This window comes from Sitodiplosis mosellana, unplaced genomic scaffold (genome assembly GCF_009176505.1).
Source record: "Sitodiplosis mosellana isolate CC-2019 unplaced genomic scaffold, AAFC_SMos_1.0 Smas_scaffold_6062, whole genome shotgun sequence".
Classification (NCBI taxonomy): domain Eukaryota; kingdom Metazoa; phylum Arthropoda; class Insecta; order Diptera; family Cecidomyiidae; genus Sitodiplosis; species Sitodiplosis mosellana.
Genome location: NW_022601303.1, coordinates 1,034,732 through 1,058,976, shown reverse-complemented (window position 1 = coordinate 1,058,976; position 24,245 = coordinate 1,034,732). Strand labels below are relative to the sequence as shown.

At 37.9% G+C, this 24,245-nt stretch overlaps 1 protein-coding gene across 9 annotated transcripts in view; it reads right to left on the bottom strand.

Moving 5' to 3' along the window:
* LOC129573382 (myocyte-specific enhancer factor 2) overlaps window positions 1-24,245 on the bottom strand; it is an 88,070-nt gene that overhangs the window by 62,230 nt on the left and 1,595 nt on the right. For 2 of the 9 annotated variants that reach the window (XM_055453850.1, XM_055453857.1), the window contains exon 1: window positions 1,777-22,680. The exons of 2 other annotated variants lie outside the window; for them this stretch is intronic. The gene's annotated coding sequence lies outside the window, so the exon portion shown is untranslated. Of the gene's footprint in view, window positions 1-1,776; window positions 22,681-23,550; window positions 24,238-24,245 lie in introns of those variants that run through there. 5 more of the 9 variants (XM_055453852.1, XM_055453858.1, XM_055453849.1 and 2 more) reach the window with 4 other exon arrangements.

The window sequence follows — 24,245 nt, the reverse complement described above, 5'->3', positions numbered from 1 at the left end:
GATTTCAAATGCTTTTCGACGGATTTGATTTCAAATGGATTTCGTCGGTCTCATGCTCGAATTAACACCGACTTTTATTTGCAGTGAAAATCATAAAATTGGTTTGGTATCATGATCTAAACCATGATGAATTGAAAATTAATGACCATTTGAATGTTATAGAGCACAAATTATAATTTGCAATAACTATTATTGCTTGTCAATTATCATCGATTATTGAAATCGATTAATCTTTTTCAACTAGACTCGATTTTTTTTTATTAAACGTCTTTCCTTATATAATTTTGGTTTTTAAAAAAATTTATTCGAGAAAAAAATTTGATGTAATGATTTTTCATAAAAAGCATCAAATAACCACAGAAAAAAGATTCGAAATTGCATTTGGCTCGATATTATGGCCTGAGCCACGATCATTCAAAACCGGCAACGATCATTACCGTACCATCTAGTGGAAAAAATGTCAATATCACCTCAGTTGAAATCTCGAAGTTTTCGCATTGTGATGAACTTGAGAAACAGTATTTTTGAACTTAAAGTATCGTTTACGAGTGAAAAGTTTCAGGACTCGATGCTTGGACGGATTTTAACATAGAATATTGGTTTTCCTCTTTGCTTATTATTTCGTTCATTTTTGGGAAATAAAAATGATTTTCCGTTTTTTTTTCTGTTTCTCTACAAGAAAGATACAAAAAACGCAAAACCCAAGGAGGTTTAAAGAGAAATTTTAGAAGAAAAAATTTAACGTAAAAAAACATCAAATGTGAAAGACTTTCGAAAATTATCAATCAAAGCGAAATCATTTTTGACAAAATAAAAACAATGATACTTCAACGAAGTAACTTCATGAACGTTTCGGTGGCAGTCAATTCATTCTTGCAATGCTCAACATACTTCTTATCCTGGTGCAAATGCGATTGTGTATTTTTGAAATAATTTTTGGTGGGAAAATTGTATCGCCATCTCTTTTTCAGTAGGTTAAACAATGCTGTGCATGCCGGAAAGCTCAATGAGTTTATTTTTTATTTATTTATTTTTATTCAACACCGTCAAGCTCTGGCTGAATATAAAGTTGTATCGTTATTTTTAGCCGTACTTCCTTTACTTTACATATTGATGAATGCAGTGAGCAACGTCGAGATTTGTATCATGAGTGTTTTGGTTGCATTTTGTTTTCATCATAATCAACACTTCGCAAGAATTGAACCGAAAATTTCAAGTATTCAAAGTTAAAGTTGACTCAACTCTTCACGAATCAGAGGAAGAATCTAAGGTTTTTATACACATTTTGAGAACTACTGTCAAAACACATAACTACTTCACATCAAGCAAAACGAAAGTGAAAAAATAGTCAAAAAGAGTTAACGAATCAAAAAAGTGCTTCTAGAAGCAAATTGAATTTAAAAAGGAATAATATTTCGTCCTGATTATGAATCCAGCGATTTGAACATGAAGTTTCGATTCTGAGGTAAGATCGCGTCATCTATCGAATGACCATTGATTCTCTGTGTAGAAGCGGCAAAAAGCTTTTCTTGTGTGATCGATTCGTATGATCTGAATAGAATGCGCGAATCGTCGTAAAATCGCAGAAGGAGCAATAACAAATAGCATCAGGCAGTAGCATGCAAGGCGTCAAGGCGTACAATTTTTTTTTTCTTCATTTTGTTCGCTTTGCTTGTGCTTTTCAGCACAAATAGATTAATTCGTAAACACAATGTAGGTACACAAAACTGCTGTTTGAAACAAATCTACGGGAATCATACTATTTTAAGATCATACCAAAATAACCGTTGCGATTCGGAAAGATGAAATAAAAATACCGTTGAAAGTTGAAACAAATCTTTAAATAAAACTGACAATAATGGCATTTACATCGGGACTTGATACAACTGATAGATACTATATTTAAAAAGGAATAGATTCCCGAACGGAGAACGAAACGCAGAAGAAAAAAAAAATCGAATAAAAATTGGTATCGAAAAGTGCGCATTAGCAATTGATTGGTTTTTATTTTAATTGACGTTGTTGTTGATTTGGTCGAAGTGTTCACCGTTTTTATTTTTACCATCCAAGAAAATGGAACTTTTGTGTCATCGATTGGAGCCAAACAATTGAATTGAGTCAAAAAAAAAGCACAAAATGCACGTTTATTGGAACAAACTTATAGGAGCTTATTACGTTGGAGCTGAACGAACGAACGCACGCACACGCACACAAACAAAACTCGCGGCAACCGAATGTAATTGAATCAAAAGGACACGCACATCATAAGATCGTCGCTATCACTTCATCACTCACTATCACTAGTCCGAGTTTGACTATCACTGTTGGCCATGGGTCTGCACATTCGCGATAAAAAAAATTAACCGTCATCCACCGCAATATTTGTATGAGTTCCGTTCACCTGGACAATTTGTGCACTGCAATTCACCTGCACACATCACACAACACACCACTTCGAAATGGCAAACAGTCACATTGTTTGGCCATGCACTGGACAACATCAAACCCATTGACCGTTGATCGAAAACCTGATCATCAATACCCATTATTAAAAAACTGTTTTTTTTTTCGCTTCCGTTTGACAAGCACTTTTCTGATGACTTTCAAAGAGTTTTTTTTTTGCTGTATGATTCAAATTCCTTTCGGAATCCGTTTTGTTGCTGGTCGATACCATCCAACCGAAAATAATTGAATCAACTAATATATGAGCGTTCAATTCATACTAAATGCTGATGATGAAGATGAAGCGGTTGCGGCGCGCACTAACAAAAAAATAACCGTGTAGCAACAACAACAACAACGGCAACAGAGCCAACCGTGGCATGGGCCGTTTCGTTTCGGTTTCTTTTTTTAATAACAAAAATAAATTTTCATGCGCGCATCATTCGGTGTGTCTCCTACAACAAACACAGATCACAAAGAGAATCAGCGGCGGCGGCGGCGGCGGCGACGGCGGCTCTCTCACTCGGCCTCTCGTTTGGGAGAATGAAATCGGTAGATGTAGGGTAATAATAAAATTTCCGAGAGTAACTTCGGCGTTTTGTTGAAAAGAGAGAGCGCGCGCGCGCCAGAGAGAAAGAGCAAGGGAAACAAAAATAAGAAGTGGTTTTTCAGATGATGAAGGCAGCAGCAACCGAAAAAAAATCATTAAAATGTCGAAAAATAGTAAAAATAGGATATAACGGATTCCTTTTTATTTTTACTTATTTTGCGCTCGGTGTTTGCTTATTCTGGCCGCTTGTTTTGGCTTTGCGCGCACACTAACACCGATCAGGCAATGCTTTACTTTGCTTTGCTTTGCTTTGGTAGTTGATGTCGATGTTGTTGTTGTTGATGCTATTTGCTCCTTGCTCATGACCATTGTTTGTGGTGGCTGACATATTCGGATGAAAATAGCATACACACACACACACACGCTTTCGCTCTCGCTTTGGCCCATGCCGCAAAATCATCACTCATACTTTAAAGAATCAAATTCAATTGAATTGATTTAAATTTAAATCAAAAGCGCATCCTATTGAACATGCTCAATGAATTCCCCGTCTCTCTTTCACACTCACACACTCGTTCCTCTTTCTTGTTCACTCGCCTATTCACCGTTCTGGTGAGTTGCTCTTATAAAATTACATCTTGAATCGATTGGCGTGTGGACGATTCGATCGTATTTTTGTACCGATGCAAAGAGAACAAGCACAAAGTTTAGACTCTCTACCTCTCTCTCTCTCTCTCTCTTTATGTATCTCTCTCTCATTGGGGAACAGATAAATCATGACTCTCTCATTGAGGAAGAGCGGAATTATGTTGCAAAAAATCACATCATATGCCCGATAGAACGCGCTCTCAATTCACACTCAAATTCAAATTAGTTTTACCGTTGTAATAATGAATTTGATGGTGATGGTAACAAAAATGGCCAAATAAAACACGTACTCCCAAAAAAATTAACGAAACTTTTATTCCGATTCGGAACAATCCATCCGTTCATATATGAACCAAATATCTTCAAATTAATTTCAAGAACCATCGAACTGCACCAATTTTTTGTTTCTTCTTCTTCTTTTTCAACTTTTATTATCACACAAGCTCTCAATGGCAGAAAAAAAAATTTGACTTAAATATTTGATGGATGGTCTACGCTATTTTTTCTGTATTGTGTGCGGTTATGGTTCTTGTAATCGGTTGCTTTAATTTGGCAAGAGAAAGGTGTGTATCTCAAAATCGAATACCAAACCAGACTTTTCGAATAGTCAAAGTGCAATGACTTCTCCAGTGAAAGTATCTAATCGGCGATTTGTATAGCTTTTTTTTAAGTTTTGAGCTACTTTTCGAGCTAGTTTTGGCAATCGGTGATTATTTTTACCAATCAAACCGTTACTGGATTGCATGAAACAAAAAATGACGACGACGACAACAACAACAAACATAGATACCAATAAAGGAAGTCAGTGTTTCAAACGGTCGAATTGCCAACAAGACGCTCTCTTTGCATCTTAATCTTCAGTTTGTACCATCTTTCATTCAGTCAAATCTTTTTTGTTCGTTTGCTCATTCGTGCGCTCAAAACCAAGTACATTCAGTGATCAATTCCATGACTGATGATGTCATTTATGGCATTTATAATCATCCAAAATGCTTTAAAAGCGCCCAATTAAAACTGGATATAATTTACGATGGAACGGATGACGATGCATACCGAGCCGTGTTTCTTTTTTTCTTGTTGAATCACCGCCTCATTTAACAAGAAGTCAACATTGCAGAAAGAGAGGTGAAGACGACGACGAAAAAAAAGCCACAAACGTGATAACATTTTTTATGGAGCAGCTTAATTCGTGTGATAACAAAACGCACCGCAGAATATGCGGTTGTTGCTTTTATTGGTTCAGATCATTTGGGCAATTAGCGATTCAATGGGGAAAACTGAGTGTATGCGTGTGCGTATGTGTATGTCGAATTTATTGTGGGAAATAAATATGTTTGACTGAATGCAAATGCTCAATCTTAGGCCATTGCCATTGCATAAGCAAATTCTGGTTTTGATCACTGCAATTCGAGTGTTGACACCGAAGAAAATGTTCTCTGTTGCTACTTGATTATAATTCACTTTTTTCTCGCTACCCCCCCTCCTTCTCCGTCTCTCTTTCTCGCTGCGAATAATAATAATTTCCGTGGCAATTCAGATATAGCCGCGTGTATTGCGCTCAATTTTCTCGCACAAAGTAAAAAGTAACAGCTCACATATTTTGCAGGTATTTAAGTAAGCACATCGAGGACAAAAATACCACGTACCATGGGCACATAAAAATGAAACAACACCATCACCACCACTACCACCATAACCGTCATCGACACATTCAAATCAACAGAGCCCAGCGTTTCATATTACTTTGCTCCACGGTTGCGATATCGCATTTTAATGGCAATAATTCCTCGCTCACTCTCTCGGTGTATGTGTATGGTTTTTTTTTTGCTGCCTGGCAAATGAAAAAAAAAGCAACATCGAAGACAGGGAATGTTTTTCCACAATTGAATTTACGTCATCAGGCATGTTGCTGGAGCAACACACGCACGACCTTCAACATGGATGTCTATAACAACAACAGCAACAGCAACACGGCTTTCATACCAAAAAAGAAGAAGAAGAAGAAGTAAAAATGTAAACCGCTATATATACAAAACATACACAGAGCTATATAGTAAACATCATACAGCATTGATACACACGAGCCAACTCGAATCGAGTGTGAATCGATTCCGTTCGTGTGCGCTATGATATGAGAATGATGAATGTCGAAAACGATACTGCAGGTGCTTCTGCCTGCTTCGTCTTTGCAGCACAGCCACACACAGACACATGTAGAACAATTATATTCAACAACGCGCGCGATACGGATGTGGACGAGGATTGAATATACCATTCATCGTTTTGTTTCAACAAACGACAACAACGACGAAGTCGCATATCGGGGCCATACACGTGAACAGGCGAAAGAGAGTGAGGCACACACGAGCTTATGCTCTCACCTGTTCGCTCTCTCTCTGTCTCTCGTTCATGTTTTCGCTCACTCGTTCACTATCTCGTTCACTCTCTTGCTTGCTCGCTCGCTCATTCCTTCGCATTCGTTCGTTTGCAGGAGAGCGAGAGAGAGAGAGAGAGAGAGCTTCTTTCTATTGGCCTCCGTGCATTTGAATCGTTATTTTGTTGTGTATTGATTTCTGCTTCTGTCGTTTTTCCGTTGCTATGATTTCTCATTGTTGTTTTGATTCGTTGTGCTTCCAGCCAAGTTGACCAAGCCAGGCCAAGTCAAACAGTACAAAAGATAGAAAATTTGACATTCTATTCTAGATCGAAACACACACATACAAAAAAAATCCTATACCAACCACCCTGATGTCCGAAACCAATACCCTTCTTCTTCTTTTTTTCAAAGGATCTTCCATTCAGCTATCTAGCTTGAACGAACAGCAGAATAACGAACATTGTACTTAACAAAAAGCACAATATTTAGTTGATTTGGCTTAGCGTTAGCCAGCACAATCATCGATTCAAAAAAGGTGAAATCGAATTTACGTATCAATTGTATCATCACATTTCAGAACGGTAAAAATGCCCTGGATGGCTTTCAAATCATCACCTAGAACAATTGCTCAGATGCAGTCACCGAAACCAATTAAAATCAACTTTTTCCACAAATCACAGAAAAAACGAAACAAGTTTTTGCCGTTGCAAGTGACAGAGAGACGCAATCACGGCTAATCAGCATTTAATGAGGAAAATTACATCCAAAGGGTCTATTTAGTAAAACTGACGTTATTGAAACCTTTTATACTATATGTTATTTCTTATTTCTCCTTCTCATTCAAATATAAATGAATAAATAGCACCGTTTCCAGGCGAATACCGATAAATAAAATCGGTTTTTGATGTATATCAAGTAGCAGTGCCATAGGTATTATGGACAATCACAGCCACACTTTTCCACACTCATTATTATTATTATCGATTTGGACGAGAGGGGAAGCACCAATACAAATTAAATGTGTTTAGTGTCTCGTGTAATGTATTCAACTTTTTTTCTAGATCCAGTCAATTTTATCGGCGGTGTTTGCATTTTTCGTTTGTGGAGCGTGCAATCGTTCGTGTCACCAATCGATTGCATTCAATGATGTTATCAAACTTTTTATATGGACCACAACACTTTCGTGTACGATTGATCGTCTTTGACTAATTAATTTCACTCTTCAATGATTTTTCTGGGTTTTGATGCCCCATTTTACCGTCGTCATAGGTTGGTTTGCCTGAATTCATAGGTGCAGCACGAACTGCAGTTGCCAAGCTAACGGGAAATAATCCGAATCGTAATCCACTAAAAATCAGTTGAAATGCGCTTATTTAAGGACAATGGTTTTTTTCAACGCAAACTTTTAATTGCTATTTTCATGATGCACACATTCCAATTCCAATTGTGTGTTTCTGTATTTATTCCACAAATACGGTGTAGTCAAACATTATCGCCCATATCTTGATGTGACGTAAATTGAATAATACTCTCGACACGTTTTTGCAACAATTGCAGCCGACACGAACTGATTTCCGCTTCAATGGAACTAGCGAGAACAGAGAGAAGAGAGCGCAATGGCAAACAAGTTGCATTTATTATAATTATTTTATGCATTTTATAAACGGAATAGTTGAAATTCTTTCAAACAAATAGCGTTTTCATTACAATTCACGAATAAGGTTTGGACATGAAAACGCCAATCAAATGAAGACACTTTATTGTGGTAACAACTTTTATTGAAGAGTTTTTTTTTTGCTAACTTTTCAAATCAAACTTACCCGTTTTATCAATCAATGTGACGGCTTTCACCGGTGAATTCATTTGATTTTGTACCAATCAAGTCATGATTTTATCTCTATTGAAGCCGAAGCTCAGTTTAGTTGTACTGCATTTTTTTAGTCATTTTTTGGGGATTTTTTTTTTCTCGGGATAAAAATCAAGACCTGGGTTTATCAAGACCTGGCTTTCGATAGAGTGTGTGAGAGAAGAAATGTGGTTAGAGAGGATTTGAGGCCATCATTATCACGAAACAGATCAGATGCCGTAAGGCAATCAGCTTTTTAAACAATATTAATAAAATTTTGTTCAAGCCATGGATTATTTGAATGGTCCGTTCTATATGGCAAAATAACACATACAATAGAATTTTGCCATATAGAACGGACCATTAAAATAATCCATGGTTCAAGCCCAAAAGTTTTTGTAAACATGTTTGAACATTTTTTCGTGGTTCTTTCATTCATTAATTTTGGAAATCGATCCTTTTCTAAATATAAGATTTCATTTGAAAATCGATTCTTTTGCCATGAAAGATGTTAAATCTACGTATTACAAACGTTCCATCAGTCTACTCAGTCACAGTCTTCTTTGATATTTCGCTCCAATTGAAACAACCTAGATCATGCGTAAAAATGGATGCATTAGATTCATCGTTGGATGTCAATACATACATCATTGAAAATATAATCACTTTTGCATCACCTCTTCAATCGATCCACGTGAATTTTTTCCGAAGAATCGTTCGAATTATTCGAAAAAATTTCGCGCGAAAAACCTCCGTTACGTGTATTTCCACGAAAATAATGGGCGAATGTGGTGCATTTTGCAGCACAGAAGAATGTTCGAATTAATTGAATTAACGTGAACTTGATTTGGCTACAACCTTTGCATTCATTGTACGTGCTTTCGCGAAAAGTCTCGTGGAAAGTGTTAACGAACTCTTAATTGACGCCCAATAATTGCGCACTTTTCAAATTGTCTGAATGCATTTTTTTTTCAACCGAAACATGTGTTTCATTCGATTGTTTCCATCTGTTAGATTCATATTCTGTGTCGTTTTATCGGCATTGTTTTACCTGGCCTTGGCATTTGGCCGAAACCACTCCAGGAAATAACCATTATTTTGAAGATGAGAAATCATTTCTACTTTCGAAATGTATTTCTTCCTTCGATCAATGCTATTTTCGTGTATATCAAAGTAAAATTAACCATGTTAAGGGTCGAGTTATAGTCCAATGGGAGAAACGAATCAAAGTTTTTACAGAAAAAGAAACAAAACAGGTAGACTGACATACGAGGACTGGAATCAAAGTCGAAATGACCAAAAAAAATGACATCATCGATAAAAGGTATCCTTTTCAAAGTGATGGTTTCTGTGTGTATGCGTTGATAGTGTGTGGAAAAAAGCCAAAGCAAAACCATTTCAAAACCGTAATAACAAACCCAAACAACTGATTTTTGAATAGTAGGTCGATGACGCAATTGATTCTATGCGAAACAATAAATGCTTGAGCATATTCATTTCATATGGATTTCAGACCATTCCATCGGCTATAAATATATATCGGTTGTGGCAATTCGATGTGAATAATTTTCATTTGATTTTGGATTGTGTGTATATGTGGTTATTTATGCTGAATGTTGATTAAATTGGATTACCCTTCAATAAGATACGGTAGATTTGTTGAAGTGATATGGAGAAAGGGGCGAGTGAGAGCGATCAAACCAAAGGGCAAGTGGAAAAGAAGGCGAGAGAGAGAGGAAGAAAGAGGGAGCGATAGATAGATAGAAAAAGAGAGACAGAGAAACAGAGAGAGAGAGAAGCGAGTGAGTGAGAACCGGACGAGCAATGAAGTTGTTAAAATGTATGGCAAATGTAATTTCGTATTGGCGGTGGTCAATTAGAAGTTCGTTTAGAGCAAATGCATTCGTGTGTCACCTCATTTACCATGCTGATGGTTTTTTTTTTTATGTACATGTTACAATTCAAATAAACTAAATTCAATTTTACAACTCAAGGCTTAAAACTCCGAACAACTGATTATTCGGTCACTTAGTTGCTGTATGTCTGGAATGTGAAATTCCACTAAATGACAGGCATAGAACACAACTTTTGTTGGTCGAATGAATTAAAATAAAACTTCTTGCAGACCGAAAATAACACGTTTGACAAACGTCGTTTGTTCTTTTCGAATCGAACGAAATTCGTGCATATTTATCAGTTGAAAGTTGTGCGATGCCGCATCGCCGATGAGATGAGTCATGAGCATTTGCGATGTTTGCAAATACGGGCAGACATATCAAAGAGCGAGCATAAAAGTCCGAATTTAATGTTCAATTATCGCTCGATTTGTGAGTGTGGAAATTTCCATTGACATTCACGTGTGTTTTCCCTTTCAATTTGTTATATATGCTTTATCAATTGTCTTCTAATTCGAAATGCTGTCCGTTTGCTGTCTCTCTCGCCATCTTCCCATCTCTTTCTCCTCCCTTTCTCGTTCTTTTTCACTCTTGTTCTCTCTCCATCTCTCTCATGCTGTCGCACGCGAGCACACACAGCTCGGTTTTTTTTCTCTGCTGTCGAAGATGCGATATTTACATTGTCTGAAACAATAACCAATGAAAACAATCTCACGCAGGGTCATTTGTAATGCTCAGTGTCAGGCAACAAGTGCGCAAAAAGTGTGTTTATGTGTATGTACGTGTGTGCCAACCCTTCAGTCACAACCCGTATCGAAGTTGAGTTGTTGCGTATCTGTCACGAAGCATTCATCCCACGCACAAATTCAATTATGGTGCGCGCACCCAGTTGCATACAAACATCACAGTCAGAGTTGAGCTGTACGCAGAATATGCGTTGGAATTTCCACACAGCGATCAGATGAGCGGATGATGAGGGGCTTTTTCTTGGTGCACATCGATTGAGCTTCAGATGCACCAGAAATGATTGACAATTGCAAATGAGCTTGTGCCTTTTACATCGTAAGTTACGGTCCGTAAGTTATAATTGTTTCGGCTTTGAATCGACACAAGGGTCGCAAGTAGTAAGAAGGCAAATGAATAGAAATAGGGAAAAAAAACCGAGGGCGAACTAGAACAAGAAGAAGAGAAAAAAAGCGCAGTAAAAGGGCCACAACAGAACCGAAAAGAGTGTAGTAGAAAGTACTTTATATTTATTTGCTTGATAAATATTTATTCACTTGTCAAGCACTCTGACACCGAGTCATCATTTGACGCTGATTGTTGAATATTCCACGTAATATTGATTGAATGTGAACAAAACCGAAAAAAGAAAAACAACGTACAACAACATATCGATAGAGGGAAAACAAAACAAACAAGAAAAGAATCGAAAACGACATGCACACACACACACACACACACACACACACATATATAACGCATAAACGGAGAGAAGTGAAACAAACCGTCGAACGCACACGACCATTTCGATCGGTCGGCCGGGATGAGCTTCGGCTAAACCCACCAAATGGGATGCACAGCAGAAATAGAAATGTAATGACGTCCATCGGACCACCACAACAACACCAACAAAAATCATGAACAGCACGGAGGAATGGGCACAACAAGGCAGGCTTGAAACGGAATTAAAATGTGTACATGTAACTGTAATCGTTCATCGCTGTGACGGTGTCGACTGAACCCAAAGCAAGTACGCAATTTATTTCGTTCGACATTTATCACAGGCGCAACCGACCCGAATTTTCGTTCCAATTTTCACGGTGAAATTTGACGCATTTTTCCTATTTCCATGGTTAAGGATACTATCCTGAGTCTATCTCTCTCATTTGCGTCTCGATTTCATTTGAAAATTCTCCATCGCGTTGAGTTTTGAGAGAAAAAAAAACTCTGTCTTGCGAGCATTTTTCAAGGTAAAACTCGTGCTGGTTTCTAATTCGGTGCGGCTATTTATTTTTTTTATTCTTTCCAGTGCCTTGGAGTTATTTTAATTGGAAATCAACACCCAAATAAAATATTGTTGTTTCACTTGCCGAACAAATGGGTTGGCCCGTCGTTAAGATCGCCAACAGGCTCGAATGTCTCAGCATCATATGCCTGTTCGTAGTGCAAAGAAAATGGGTAGGGAATATTTTCCGGTTTTTTTTTTTCGTATGAAAATTGATGTAAACGCACACAAGTTGAAAATAAGTTGGAATTTTCAACTTGAAAATGAATAATCATGAAAATGCCTTTGATTTTGTTTATCGAAATGGAAACGAACGCCTCCTTCGCTTTGATGAATGCGTCATATTCGCGGAGATGGTAAGCTCCGATTAGTGTTGATGAGATACAAGCACTCGTCGAACATACTATATCTAATAAGCCGACACACTGCATCAAACAACGGTTGCCATTCAAAAGGCCTAAGACAGAGCCCCGGAAATTGGTGTATATTTGATCTCAGCATATCAACAAACATGGAGAAGTACACAAGGTAAACAAGTGTCAATCATTCCAATGACTATGATGAAAAATAGCACATGCCGATTTCAACCGACGAATGATTCGATAATTTGTCGAAGCGAAACAAATCTGATTTTCCGCAAACGAAAATCGTCATATTTTCATCGACATATCGCCATCGATGCCATCGACCCACATATTTTCCACCACACTAAAATACCTTCGGTGTGACTGAATTCAGAATTTTCATTTTTGGACACTCGATTTCTTTCTTTCATTCTCCCTCTCTAGGCCTCTCTCTTTCCTTCTCCTTCGATCCCACGCTCGCACCCTTGATCCCCGTTTCACCACTGACTATTCAGTGTTCATATTCAATTATTTTCGGTCATTTTGAGTGCATCTTTGCATGTCGAAAGAAAATTGTTCATTTCAATGTTTTCAATCGACGTTTCGACTGTCGACACGAAAAAATCGAGCATTTCTCTTCATGTGCATGACATTTCGAGCAAACATGGAAATAATAAGTCTGAGCATCTTTGACCACACGTTTTCATGCATTAATTTCCAGAGATAAAAAAAATATGCGAAACACGAAATGTCATTCATTCTACCCGAACGAAGCCAAAAAAAAAACTCACATACACACACACACGCATAATTTTATTCATTTGTCACGCATTGCAAATCAACGCAAATAAGAGTGTGGCCAAGAGGCGAGTGAGGTTGAAAAACGAGAGTGAGAGTAACCTGACAACGAGACAAAGCGACACTGTGTGGCAATGGCAACAACGACAATGGCCAAAAATAGCATTTATCCACCCGATATATAAAATGAAATATAAACAAATATATCTTTATTTGTCGTTCGATGCTATTTTTTGAGTTTGGATATAAATTTTGATTTCAGCATCATCCGATGGAAAACATACACACAGCCCAGCCCAGCCCAGCCCGGTGAGGTGAAGAAAATTGCGTGTGGACCGAAAATTGTGTGATTACATTGACTGGCTGTTGAAATGATCGGAAGCAGTGTGAACAGGTCGTCCATCATGGCTGTCGGCACTGGCTGACACTCTGTGCCACATTTCTCATCATCTCTGCCACCACTGTGGTCGTTGTCTCACCAGCGTTTCCACCAAAGCAACCGAAAAAATTCGGCACAGCTAAATCAAATAAATTGAGTCGAACTGAGCACAGACTGTCCGTTTCAATTGAAACAATGGAAATTAATATGATCGTAAATTGATTAGTTGGTCAAACATTGATTTCGTGCGTGAGAGATAGACGCGCGCGCGAGACCAAACGGACGAAACGAATCGACACACAATTGACACATGACATGCATACAATCAAAGCAAACGAACGCACACACACAACATCTCAAGTCGCTCCAGCGCCTCTATCAATCTCATGCTCTCTCAACCAAAAACAATGCCGATTGAAAGCGACAATTTCGTGTGTTTGCCAGTCACTAGCGATATATCTGTATGCTCTTCATTGATGCGCACCACATCCAATTCACAACAATCATATTATAAGCCTATTATATTATCATCATCATCGTCGTCATTACTGTTTACTCTTTTTTTTTTTGGTCACACGTATATGAAAAGCAACACCTGAACAATCTAAAAATATGCGACTTGCTATATTTTAATTCTTTCCTTCTTCTTCTTTATTTCGGCTAATGTGTTGTTGTTCTTGTTGTTGTTGTTCTTGTTGTCGTTGTTGTCGTTGTTGTCGTTGTCGTCGTCGTACAATCGTATTTGCCGTCATCAAATAGGTCGCTGTTACTTTCAACGGAATGAAATGTCGAACAGGGTGAACTTATAATAAAAAAAATGAACGCTTCGTTTAAATTTATACCAATCTTGTTATTTTTGGATATTGCGTTTTGTGTAGTTCGGTTGTCGGTGTGTACACTCGAAATTATTATATACGATTGTGACGGACTAGAAAAGTTGTATACAAATACGCAATGTAGTATTTTGAGACATGCATTGTGTATTTTCGGTTGAAATCGCACTCGTTTTTTTTTTACTTTTCTTGAGAGCATTTTGGAGTGTTTTTTTTTTGCTTCTTTCGAAGTTATTTAGCGCGACAGGTCTTTTGCTGTATATTATGTCCCATTCTCCTGTTCCCTTCTCTCTTATTCGTTCACTATCTCATCGGTAGCGCGTCCAGCTCATCGATCGCCGCATCGTTTCTCTCCGATACTCTTGCCGGACCTATGTTCTTTCTCTGTCTCTGTCTCCTCTTGGATTTCTCTCCGATCATTTTAATTAATTCACGATTTATGTAAATATTATGAACTTACAACCTGTATTTTATGGTTGATGTGCGTTCCATGCGCGCAGCCGTTTTTTTCTCATATTCATATTCCCGTCGACGACGACGATGACTGCGATTGCTGCTGTCATTGTTGTTTTATTTATTTATTTTTTTCCTTCTGTCTTCGCTGTGTTTTGTGACTTGCGAGATTGGTTTTTTTTCCTGCTTTTTTTTTCTGCGTCGTCAATGTAGTTATAACGATTTTGCGGAACAGGTTTGACAACATTATGATCTGTTCAATCAAATTTTGTTGTTGCCTTAATCGCCACCGAAAACAGAGAAAGAGAGCGCTTGTGTAAGCGCGCGCGAATAAAAATCTCATTTCACACTATGCAAAATCAAAAGACCGCTGTAATCGGCGTTGTTCTAGTTTTCCCTGGTGCGATCATCTTAAATCATTTTTTGTTCCGATTCCATTGATTCGATTCCGATTGAAAGGTGCTTTCTTCAAAAAGAAGAAACAATTCAAGACGAAACACAAAATCCATCGCCAAATTACCATCGTTTTTCATCTTATTTTTTTTTTTGATAGCTATGGCTTTTTGTTTTGTGGTCAAAGATTTTGTTTTTCGCTTTGAATCTGAGTGGAAATTTTTCAGGTCTTTTTTTCGATGTGTGTGTGTGTGTGTGTGTAAATATGCATGCAAAGAAACCAGTATCAGTAAAACAAGTAGCATGACCGTTGTGTTGAATGTTAACTGGCCGAAAAAAACAACAACAACCAATATGAATGTGTCTGCCCTTCGCCAGTGAAATCACGATGAACACGCTGACTGTTGATGCAAAAGCTCTCATGAAGAGAAGAAAAAAAAAACAGACATACTATTGACCTGGTCCAATTAGTTAATCTTAAATCACACATTTATCAAATGACTTATTAATTGAGTATCAACGAAATTTTGCGCTATTTTTAGATCCAAACTACTATTTTTAGGATTTATTTTGCAAACAGCGCGTGAAATCAAACAAAAATCTATTAGCGCACTTTTTGATAGCCATAATAAAAAATATACGCTGAGTTGAACAGTTCTTAATTGTCTTTTGATAGATAAAATTCACATCGTGATCAAGAGACAACAACAACAACAAAAAAAACCGAGAGAATGAACAATGAAGAACACGCGATTGAGTGTGTATCGAGAGAAATGACAAATCAGTCAGCAGTATGATACTAATGAAAAGTATCGATGTCGAGTTGGGACGATTATCAAGTTTGCTGGCAAATTTTTTGACACAAATTCGATTTGCATTCAACCGTTTCCGCTAAATGAACTAGCTAGAGAGAAGGCTAGAGAGGGAAAAATGAGCAAAATTGAGAGAAATACACCGAAAATAAGAGATAAAGATCAAAAAAATGAGATACAAAAAATAGGGAAGAGAAAGAAGAGCGAAAAATGGGCAGAAGAAGAGCGCAAAACCAACAACAAAACCCCAATTCACAGATGCCAAATGTGTTGAGTAATTTGAACAGCTCATCGTATTTAACCATTGCTTTTTCCAACAAGACCATAACATTGATTATGTCTTTTGAATTATTCATCGCGTTGGCATAAACTTTTTGTTGTTGTCATTGTTGCTTCTGATTGCCGTTGGGCAGAAATACACACGTTGGCTTATAGCATCACAGGTTTTTTGTGTCCGCGTTTTTGGTCTCTTTTTGGCAGATATGTTGCACACATCAAATGCTATTTTGGACATTCGATATGTATTTTTGTTGTTGTTCGTGAGGCCGGGGGAAGAGCGGTGATGACGGCAGCAGTGAGAAAATGTGCGACAAATGACAAAAGCCGATCATCGAGTAAATCATGCATGCCGATGATTGTTTTTTTTTTTTTCTTTCGGACTGACACATCTCTTTTTTTTGGTTCCATTCACCGTTTTGTCAAGTGTTCTCAACGAACTGAAGAGCGCAAAATAGGATGGGAAAAATGATGGGAATCTAGCAAAGAACACGAACGGCATATTTTGTGTCACAGGTGGAATTTCGGTGTCAATAATGATGTCACGCGAGTACATCGAATCATTCAAAATATTTGACACTTTGACTCAATTTGCGGCGATGTTTGTTCATGCGGGTAAAAATCGTCAAATACCTTTGATTAAGTGATCTATCACACACTGTATCGGTACTATGATGTCGGTTCTACTGAAAGATAGAAGAGCAGAAGAGCAGAAAGGCAAAAGGAGAGAGCGAGAGGTGTAAATGCAGCACATATCAGAGGCAAAGGTAACGAGATATAGGGTCAACGGGTAAAGAGCTCATCGGGTAAAGAGCTCATCGTTGTCTCAGATTGTGAGCGAGCGATGCATATGAAATGCAACACTAAAGTTCGCCGTATACTCTCCATATTCGCCTAATTCGCTATAATTCAAATCAATAAAAAGCGACAATGGGACCGTGAGAGAGAGCGAGACCTAATTAGGGAGCAAACCTGATGTGAAGAAACACGAGCAAGTGATCAGCACACCAACAGAACAATTGCACATACGAAATATGACATGAGCATTTGGATGATGATTTGGTTAAATCAGAGCTTGGCTCGGGGCTCGCTTGATACATGCTGATTATCGGGGTTGTTTGACATACACGGCGAGCACGGGAGTGAGTGAGTGAGTGAGAACGAGCAAAACCATTGCGAGAATCCAGGAAAGAGAAAGCGAGTTTCGTGAGTCAAGTGATAAGGTTTCGCTTTTTATTACTATTATTACTTCAGATCGACTGACCGAAAGAAAATAGCAAAACACACCGATTCGAATAACGTTAACAGCAGCGACGACGAAAAAAAAAGAACGGCAAACATAGAGACAAGTATCAGTGAGCTAGCAATTCATTCACATAAGCCGGTTACACAATGCAATGCATAGAATTTTATAGTGAAAAGAAAAAAAAGCGCACAATAAATAAGGCAAAACAAGTTGATGGTTTTCAATTTATTCTAGACGAAACGAAGAAGAAACAAATCATGCAGTCAGTTAAAAGGAAATTTGAAGTGCAACTCTCTTGCTACGGCAGCAGCAGCAGTGACGGCAGCAACAGCAGAGTGCAAAAAAAAAAATAATAATAAAAGTAAAAAAGCTTGAGTGACGAGAACGCATTTACATGAATAATAACAAAACACGAAGTGTCGAACAAGTCTTTGCATGATAAATAAAAATATATAATAAAATGAAATGAAGCGAAAGGCAGCAGCAGTGGCGCAAAAAAAACAACAACAACAGAGAAGAGAATAACACACAACGGCATCAGAAAACACAAAAATTGCACAAAATATATAATATGGAGGAATGAATGGCAACGCCAACAACAACAATAAGTAATAATAATCGTGCGCGACAACAAGATTCACATTTTTTTTTAACAACGACGACGACGATGTTTGCTGTATTTTGCCTTCTTCATGTCGATTCGCGGGCACAGGCGATATCATCACTTTACACTATATATAGTGTGTGTGTGTGTGTGTTTCTTTCTCCCTCACTCTTTCACCAATTAGAGTTTTTTTTGCGCGCTCATTCACTGCCACTGCCTGCTTTTTTACTAAACGGCGGTTTCGTGCGCTCACTCGCTCGCTCGTTCGCTTCTTTGTGCGCGCTTATTTGCTGTGTATATATTTTTTTTTTTTATTATGTATACATGTAATTATCGTGTCGTAAAGCAAGCGATCGACCTTGAAAAAGCACAAACACATTGTCACACACAGAAAAACAGATTGGCTAAACAATGTTCCAGTGAGTGTTTTGCGCGATGTACGTGTAAGCCCCATGTATTTAAAAACGATGGAACGTATGAGTGTGTGTTTGTATGCATATATTCGCCGGAGCAGGAAAAAGAATTGAATTAAATGCCCACTGAATAAGTGTTTTTGTTTCTGTTTCATTTCTTTACTCGCAGAGTTTTTTTCTGTTCTGTTCTGTGTGATTATTGTTGTTGCTGCTCTGCAAACAGCACACAATTCGCATACACGGTGTCAGAAGCTCTCTCTCTCTCCCTCTCTCTCTCTCTCGATTAGCTTATAAACGCCACATTTTCTATCCAAATAGAAATATACAAACAGAATAAGCAAAAACAGAAAAGAAGTACACAGGAAAAAAAGGTACTTATTCTTTTCTGCCATTTCCATTTACAATTGGAGAATGGAACGCGAAAAATATGAAGCTTATAAAGCAACAAAAGTTTGTTTCGCGCTCCGAGATCATTGTGTGTGAGCATGGATTCAAATGGTTCGCGTGCATAAGGAGCCGTAAATCGCTTATGCCAAAGAACAGGAATCGAATCGCACAGTACAACAACAACACAGAAATATGTATGACAACTAGAATGAAAGCGCTCGCTCATCAGAACAACAACACGAAGAACCAGAACACATGAAATCATGACGTACACGCACACAAACTACCACACAGCCCGGAATTGTACACATGCCAACACACACACACACAGACAGACAGCATGGAATGGATGAAAGTGCCCCCCGATGCCGATGTGTGTGTGTGTGCGAGAAAGAGAGAGAGAGTCAGGAGAATCGGTATGAATGTGTGTAAGTGTGAGTGCGCGCGTGAGCCACTATTCTCTCTTAACAATTGACAAAACAAGCAACAAGTACATGAAAAATGAATACTAATATGATGCAAACCGAATTTGACGTTTTTCCGTTCGTTTTTTTTTGTCCGTCGTCTCCTAACTGAATGCTTCTTTTTGGTTCTTATTCGAAGCTTCTTCTTATTATTATTAAACAAAGTCAAAAAGTCTTACAAAGTAATCTAAAAACAACGACGGAATTTTTCACACACTGACCAAGAGAAACCCATGGACTCTCTGTGAAAATCGTAAAATGGTCTCTCGAATCTGCGATTTGTATCGATTTTTTTTTCTTCAAATCATCGTATTTCCATGCAAACGAATGACCGAAACGTCGACGAATTACGACTTCGCACAGGAATTATTCACATTAAATTGCAAAGTATCCAAAGTTTCACGAAAAGGAAAACGTACATATCAAATGATATTCGCCTGCTGTTATCACACAGTCTCGGATTTTGTGATTATTAGCGAATCGCGAGAAAGAACGAAAAAAAAATTCCTTTCTTATGCCCACACACTGGGAAGGGAAGGGAATAAGAAAAGGGAAAAAAACCACCATCGCAATCGTTTATTTCACTATCGGGTAGCGGCGGGAGAATGCGGGAATCCGCGCGCACGATAGAAACGGCCAACGTCATAGTGAAACTATAGAGATTCAATTGTGTTCATCGTTTTTCGGTAGATTGGCAAAACAGAGGAGAAAAAAACGCACAACAATGCCTGATTATAGGCCATTAAATATGATGAAATTGCGATAAAGTCCATTGATTTCTTACCTCTGAAGCAAAAGCGTCAATGTCACACTCGAACATACACTCAAGCTCTCTCTCGCTCGCTCGTTCGCTTTCTCTCTCGAATTCTGCAACACACCGTGTAAGCGCAACCAATATCACACACCAGAAGAAAAAAAAACACAAAACTGTCTCGCGTTTGTAAGGCGCTTTTTATTTTCTTCTTTGACTTGTCTTTACTCTTGTTTTTGTTATTGTTTTTTTTTTTCGGGGGCAAAAGCTCACCAAATTGCAATAAACAAGAGTCAAATCAATTCAAACACTTCTCGGTGTTTGTGTGTGTGTTTGTCTTTTGACATTCAATTTTTTTAGCTTTGACAAAATCACCTTAAGTTTTACTGTTTTTTTTCTTCTTTCCTTTCTTTCTGTTCGCGCTTTATCACTTTTTAATACGGCTTAAACAGAAAAAAAAAATCTCATTTAACTTTTGTTGTTGTTGTTTCTGTTCGTTGATTTCGGATAACAGAGTGTGAGAGAGAAATAAAAAATAAAATTTATATTCTGGGCCAAAGTTGATACAGCCTTGTTTCGTCCACCGAAAATGATTAACTGACTGTGTGTACCACACACGAGAGAGAGTGAAGAAGAGAAAAAAAAAACGAAACACACACACACACAACAACACACCGAACGAAACGGATCGAAAAATTGGTAAATGGTCGCTCGACGGTCGACGGGAAAAATTGGTCGAGAGCGAGACAGAGAGCAAATGGCAAAATAACACACAACCAAATCAAATGTGAAGAAAAATCGTTTTGTCGGGCTTCTTGTGGAATTCAAGTGTGTACTGGAATTTCCGAAAAAAAAACAACAAACCATTCACTACCAATTTCAACTAAAAACTTTCGTTCACAAGTGCTTCTTCTTATTCTTCTGTTTTCCACACTATTTCACTTTGTCGCTTACTCACTTGCTCTCACTCTCATTTGAATTTTCTTTTCTTTTCATTGTTTTCCATTCTTAATGCGCTTCTATTGCGCATACGCAACACGAGTGCCCACATGGTATTGTTGTTGGTCGCCGTTTTTCCGTTGCATGTGCTCTTTTCCTCTTGTGCTTCCTTCCTATGCCATTCTCGTGTGCAATGTGACAACACACAGGCTTTTCTTTCTGGCATTTTTTCTTTTTGAAGAAAAAAAGCGACTCGGTTGTGTGTTGTGATAGAATTACTGTTGTGTGTGGCGCTCAAGTCATAACATCGAGCCAATCGAGCGGCAATTGTGATGTTTGTATCAAGTGACAATTCATTCCGTGTACGATGCTCATTAAGCCCAAATTATATACTATTTGTTTATACGCGTGTGTCAGCACTTTAGTGCGGCTCTCTCTCTCTCACACCCACACACACAGAACACGCATGAGAAGGAGTCGCACAAATGATGGTAAGTTTTTTATTTCTGCGAAAAAGAAGGAAAAACAGCATCAACACGACAAACATCTGACGATCATTATGAGTCTATTGTGTTTCGCGCTCGATGAAGGAAAAAAAAACGCTTCAACAACGCTTGTTATCAAGCGCATTTATTTCAATGTTGATTTGTGTTGCTACCACATTGCCACGATACGCGATAATCACACACAAAATCCACAAACATTTTCAGAGCGGAACGAAAATCAGCGCAATTGATATTCATTCACTTTTCGGCATTAATGTACGTTTGCACGGTCGTTTTCTACGCATATTTTTTTTCAGATTGACCATGGAAAATTTTCACGCGGCGCGAGTATTATCCAAACACTAAGAACCGACAACACAACCGAAAAATTTACAACTGACGAGAATTCATCATCGATCATTTGAATTTCAGTGTGAGTGTGGAACCCAAACGGAATTTGGCGCGAAGAATTTTAATGGAAAACATTAAGTGAATTTTATTACTGGCTGTGTGTTGCGTTTGTTTGATTTTCGTTTTCGACATTGTTTTTTTTCGGTCTCTTTTACGTTTTTCTATTTTACGTTGGCCAATAGGCTCTCTCAACAGAGAGCGCAACTCAACGCACAGTGAGCAATTGATATGTACACAAAGCGCACTCACAACACTCACCGAATATAATTTAGCCCAAAAAGCCTTTATCACCAGCATGATCGCTCTCTTGCAATTGAAAGCGTAAAATGTCACGCTTTGGAATGGCATCATGTGAGCAAAATTTTTGTTAAATCTTGTATTTGGATTGAAAAAAGAAAAAAAACGTCATGAGCAATATCAAAAGGGACAACATCATTGAATCATCTAAAGGGTCGATATCATATCGTCATTATCAAAAGGAAAAATCTCTCGATGCGACTCTCGTCAAGCGATTCATTCGAACAAAAAGCATCCAACCACAGAAAAAGAATCAAACAAGATGAAAGAATGGAGACAAATTGAAACCGAATCTGGAAGCAGTAAAATGGTACCGAGTTTGTTGTCATTATTGTTGTTTTGTGCCTAGTATTTACTATAGCAAATTAGCGGCTATATTGCTTGTATGTCAATTGATAAATTGCACACTCAAACGATCTGGTTTTTTTTTCTTTCTTTTTTTCTATCTCGCTCTTTCTCTTCATTCTTTCCTTACATTCGATTAAACACTGAGTGTACTAGAGCCCTCACTCTCTGGCCCGACTTTGTGCCGCACATTCTTGTTACTTTTTTCATTACTTCTCTTCGTCTTGCTGCTGTCACTCGTTCACTCGCTCGCTCGCTTGCCGTCGATACAGTACGACTTTTGTTTTCCTTCATTTCTATGTGAATTGTAATTGCGTTACAATGCGCACAACTTTAACTGATTGGAATCGGATTTGATTGTGAGCTGTGTCGATGTGTGCGCAGGCTTTCTTTCAAAACATACCGAACATTTTCGGTGTTGATATTTTTGCGCGTATTTATTCTGTCTGCTATACGGTTTGTCGTACTGTTTCGGTCGAGAATGATGCTGCTCTTGCTGTTCATATTCGGTTTTGGTCACATATGACCAATGTTTCTCTGCTACCGCAGCCACAATTCCAAGAGAACTACAGCCATAATTCCATCGGAACCGATGCGATTTGAATTCATGAATCCATGACAAACAACATAGCCGACAAACCAAATGAACATGGCTAAGCTTTCGGTAGTTTTCCACACCGAATGCAAATTAACACACAATGCGTATCGAAATTATAACCGAATTAATCGATTCAATAACCATATGCAACGTTGAGAATCTCAACTCGAGGTTCTTTGATGAATTTCCGACCAATTTTGTCATATTTTGGAAGAAAATCTCCATTTTTGGAACTAACTCATCATTTTTTTTAAACAGAATTCTGAATTTTTGATACTAAATCGTCACTTATTTTGCCCAAAAAATGCAGATTGTGATCATTATTCCACACAAATTCCGATTCGTGATCATAATTCCACAAAAATCCTCGATTCACGATCATAAATTGCCCGAAAATTCGCGATTTTCACCGCCAAATCACCTTTCAAACAGACTTTTTGTGTCCGATAACGACCGAAAATCGACGTTCATTTCACCGCAATATCGAAACATCATCTGCATAAACGGTCCGGTGCGAAATGAAGAGAAAGGAAGTAATCAAGCTTTCATTGCTTACCTGATCGTTTTTGTAGCACGTATGTATCACAATGATCCATCAGTTCGTTTGAATGTACAACTGGCGGGCTTGTGTGACCGTTCAATTCAATACAAAATCGTCACCGAAAAATCACTTAATTAAAACTTCGACGAATGAAAAAGAAAAACTAAACGGAACGAGGAAAAAAGTTTTAAACTTGAATGAGGTCGTCAAAGAAAAAAGTTCAGTAATTGACGGGATCAAGTAAAAATATTTCGATTTTTTTCTTTCTTTGAGTTTCTGGTTTCTTCCTTATGTTGTTTCTTTTTTTTTTGATTTCTGTTTGAAAACAAAATACCTCAAATAGTTTTTAAAATGCACGTCACCAAAATAAATTCTTTGCACCAACTTAAAAAAAAAACGTTATTGTTTCGTTGTTATTTGTTTCATTCACACAGCATCAGAAGAAAAAAAAATTACATTTACAAAAGTTTTGTTCGAGTTGTATTTTACGTGTTTTTCTTCTTCTTCTTCTTTTTATTCGGTTTTTATCAACACACAATTATAAAAGCATCGGTATATACGCACAGCACACGCACATGCATATTTGTTGATGTCACATTTATTTGGTGAGCTCTTATTCGGCATGAAAATACACGATTTTTATGTTATTTCTTCTCTTTCCTTCTCTCTCTCTCTCTCTCTCTCTCTCTCTCTCTCTCTCTCTCTCTCTC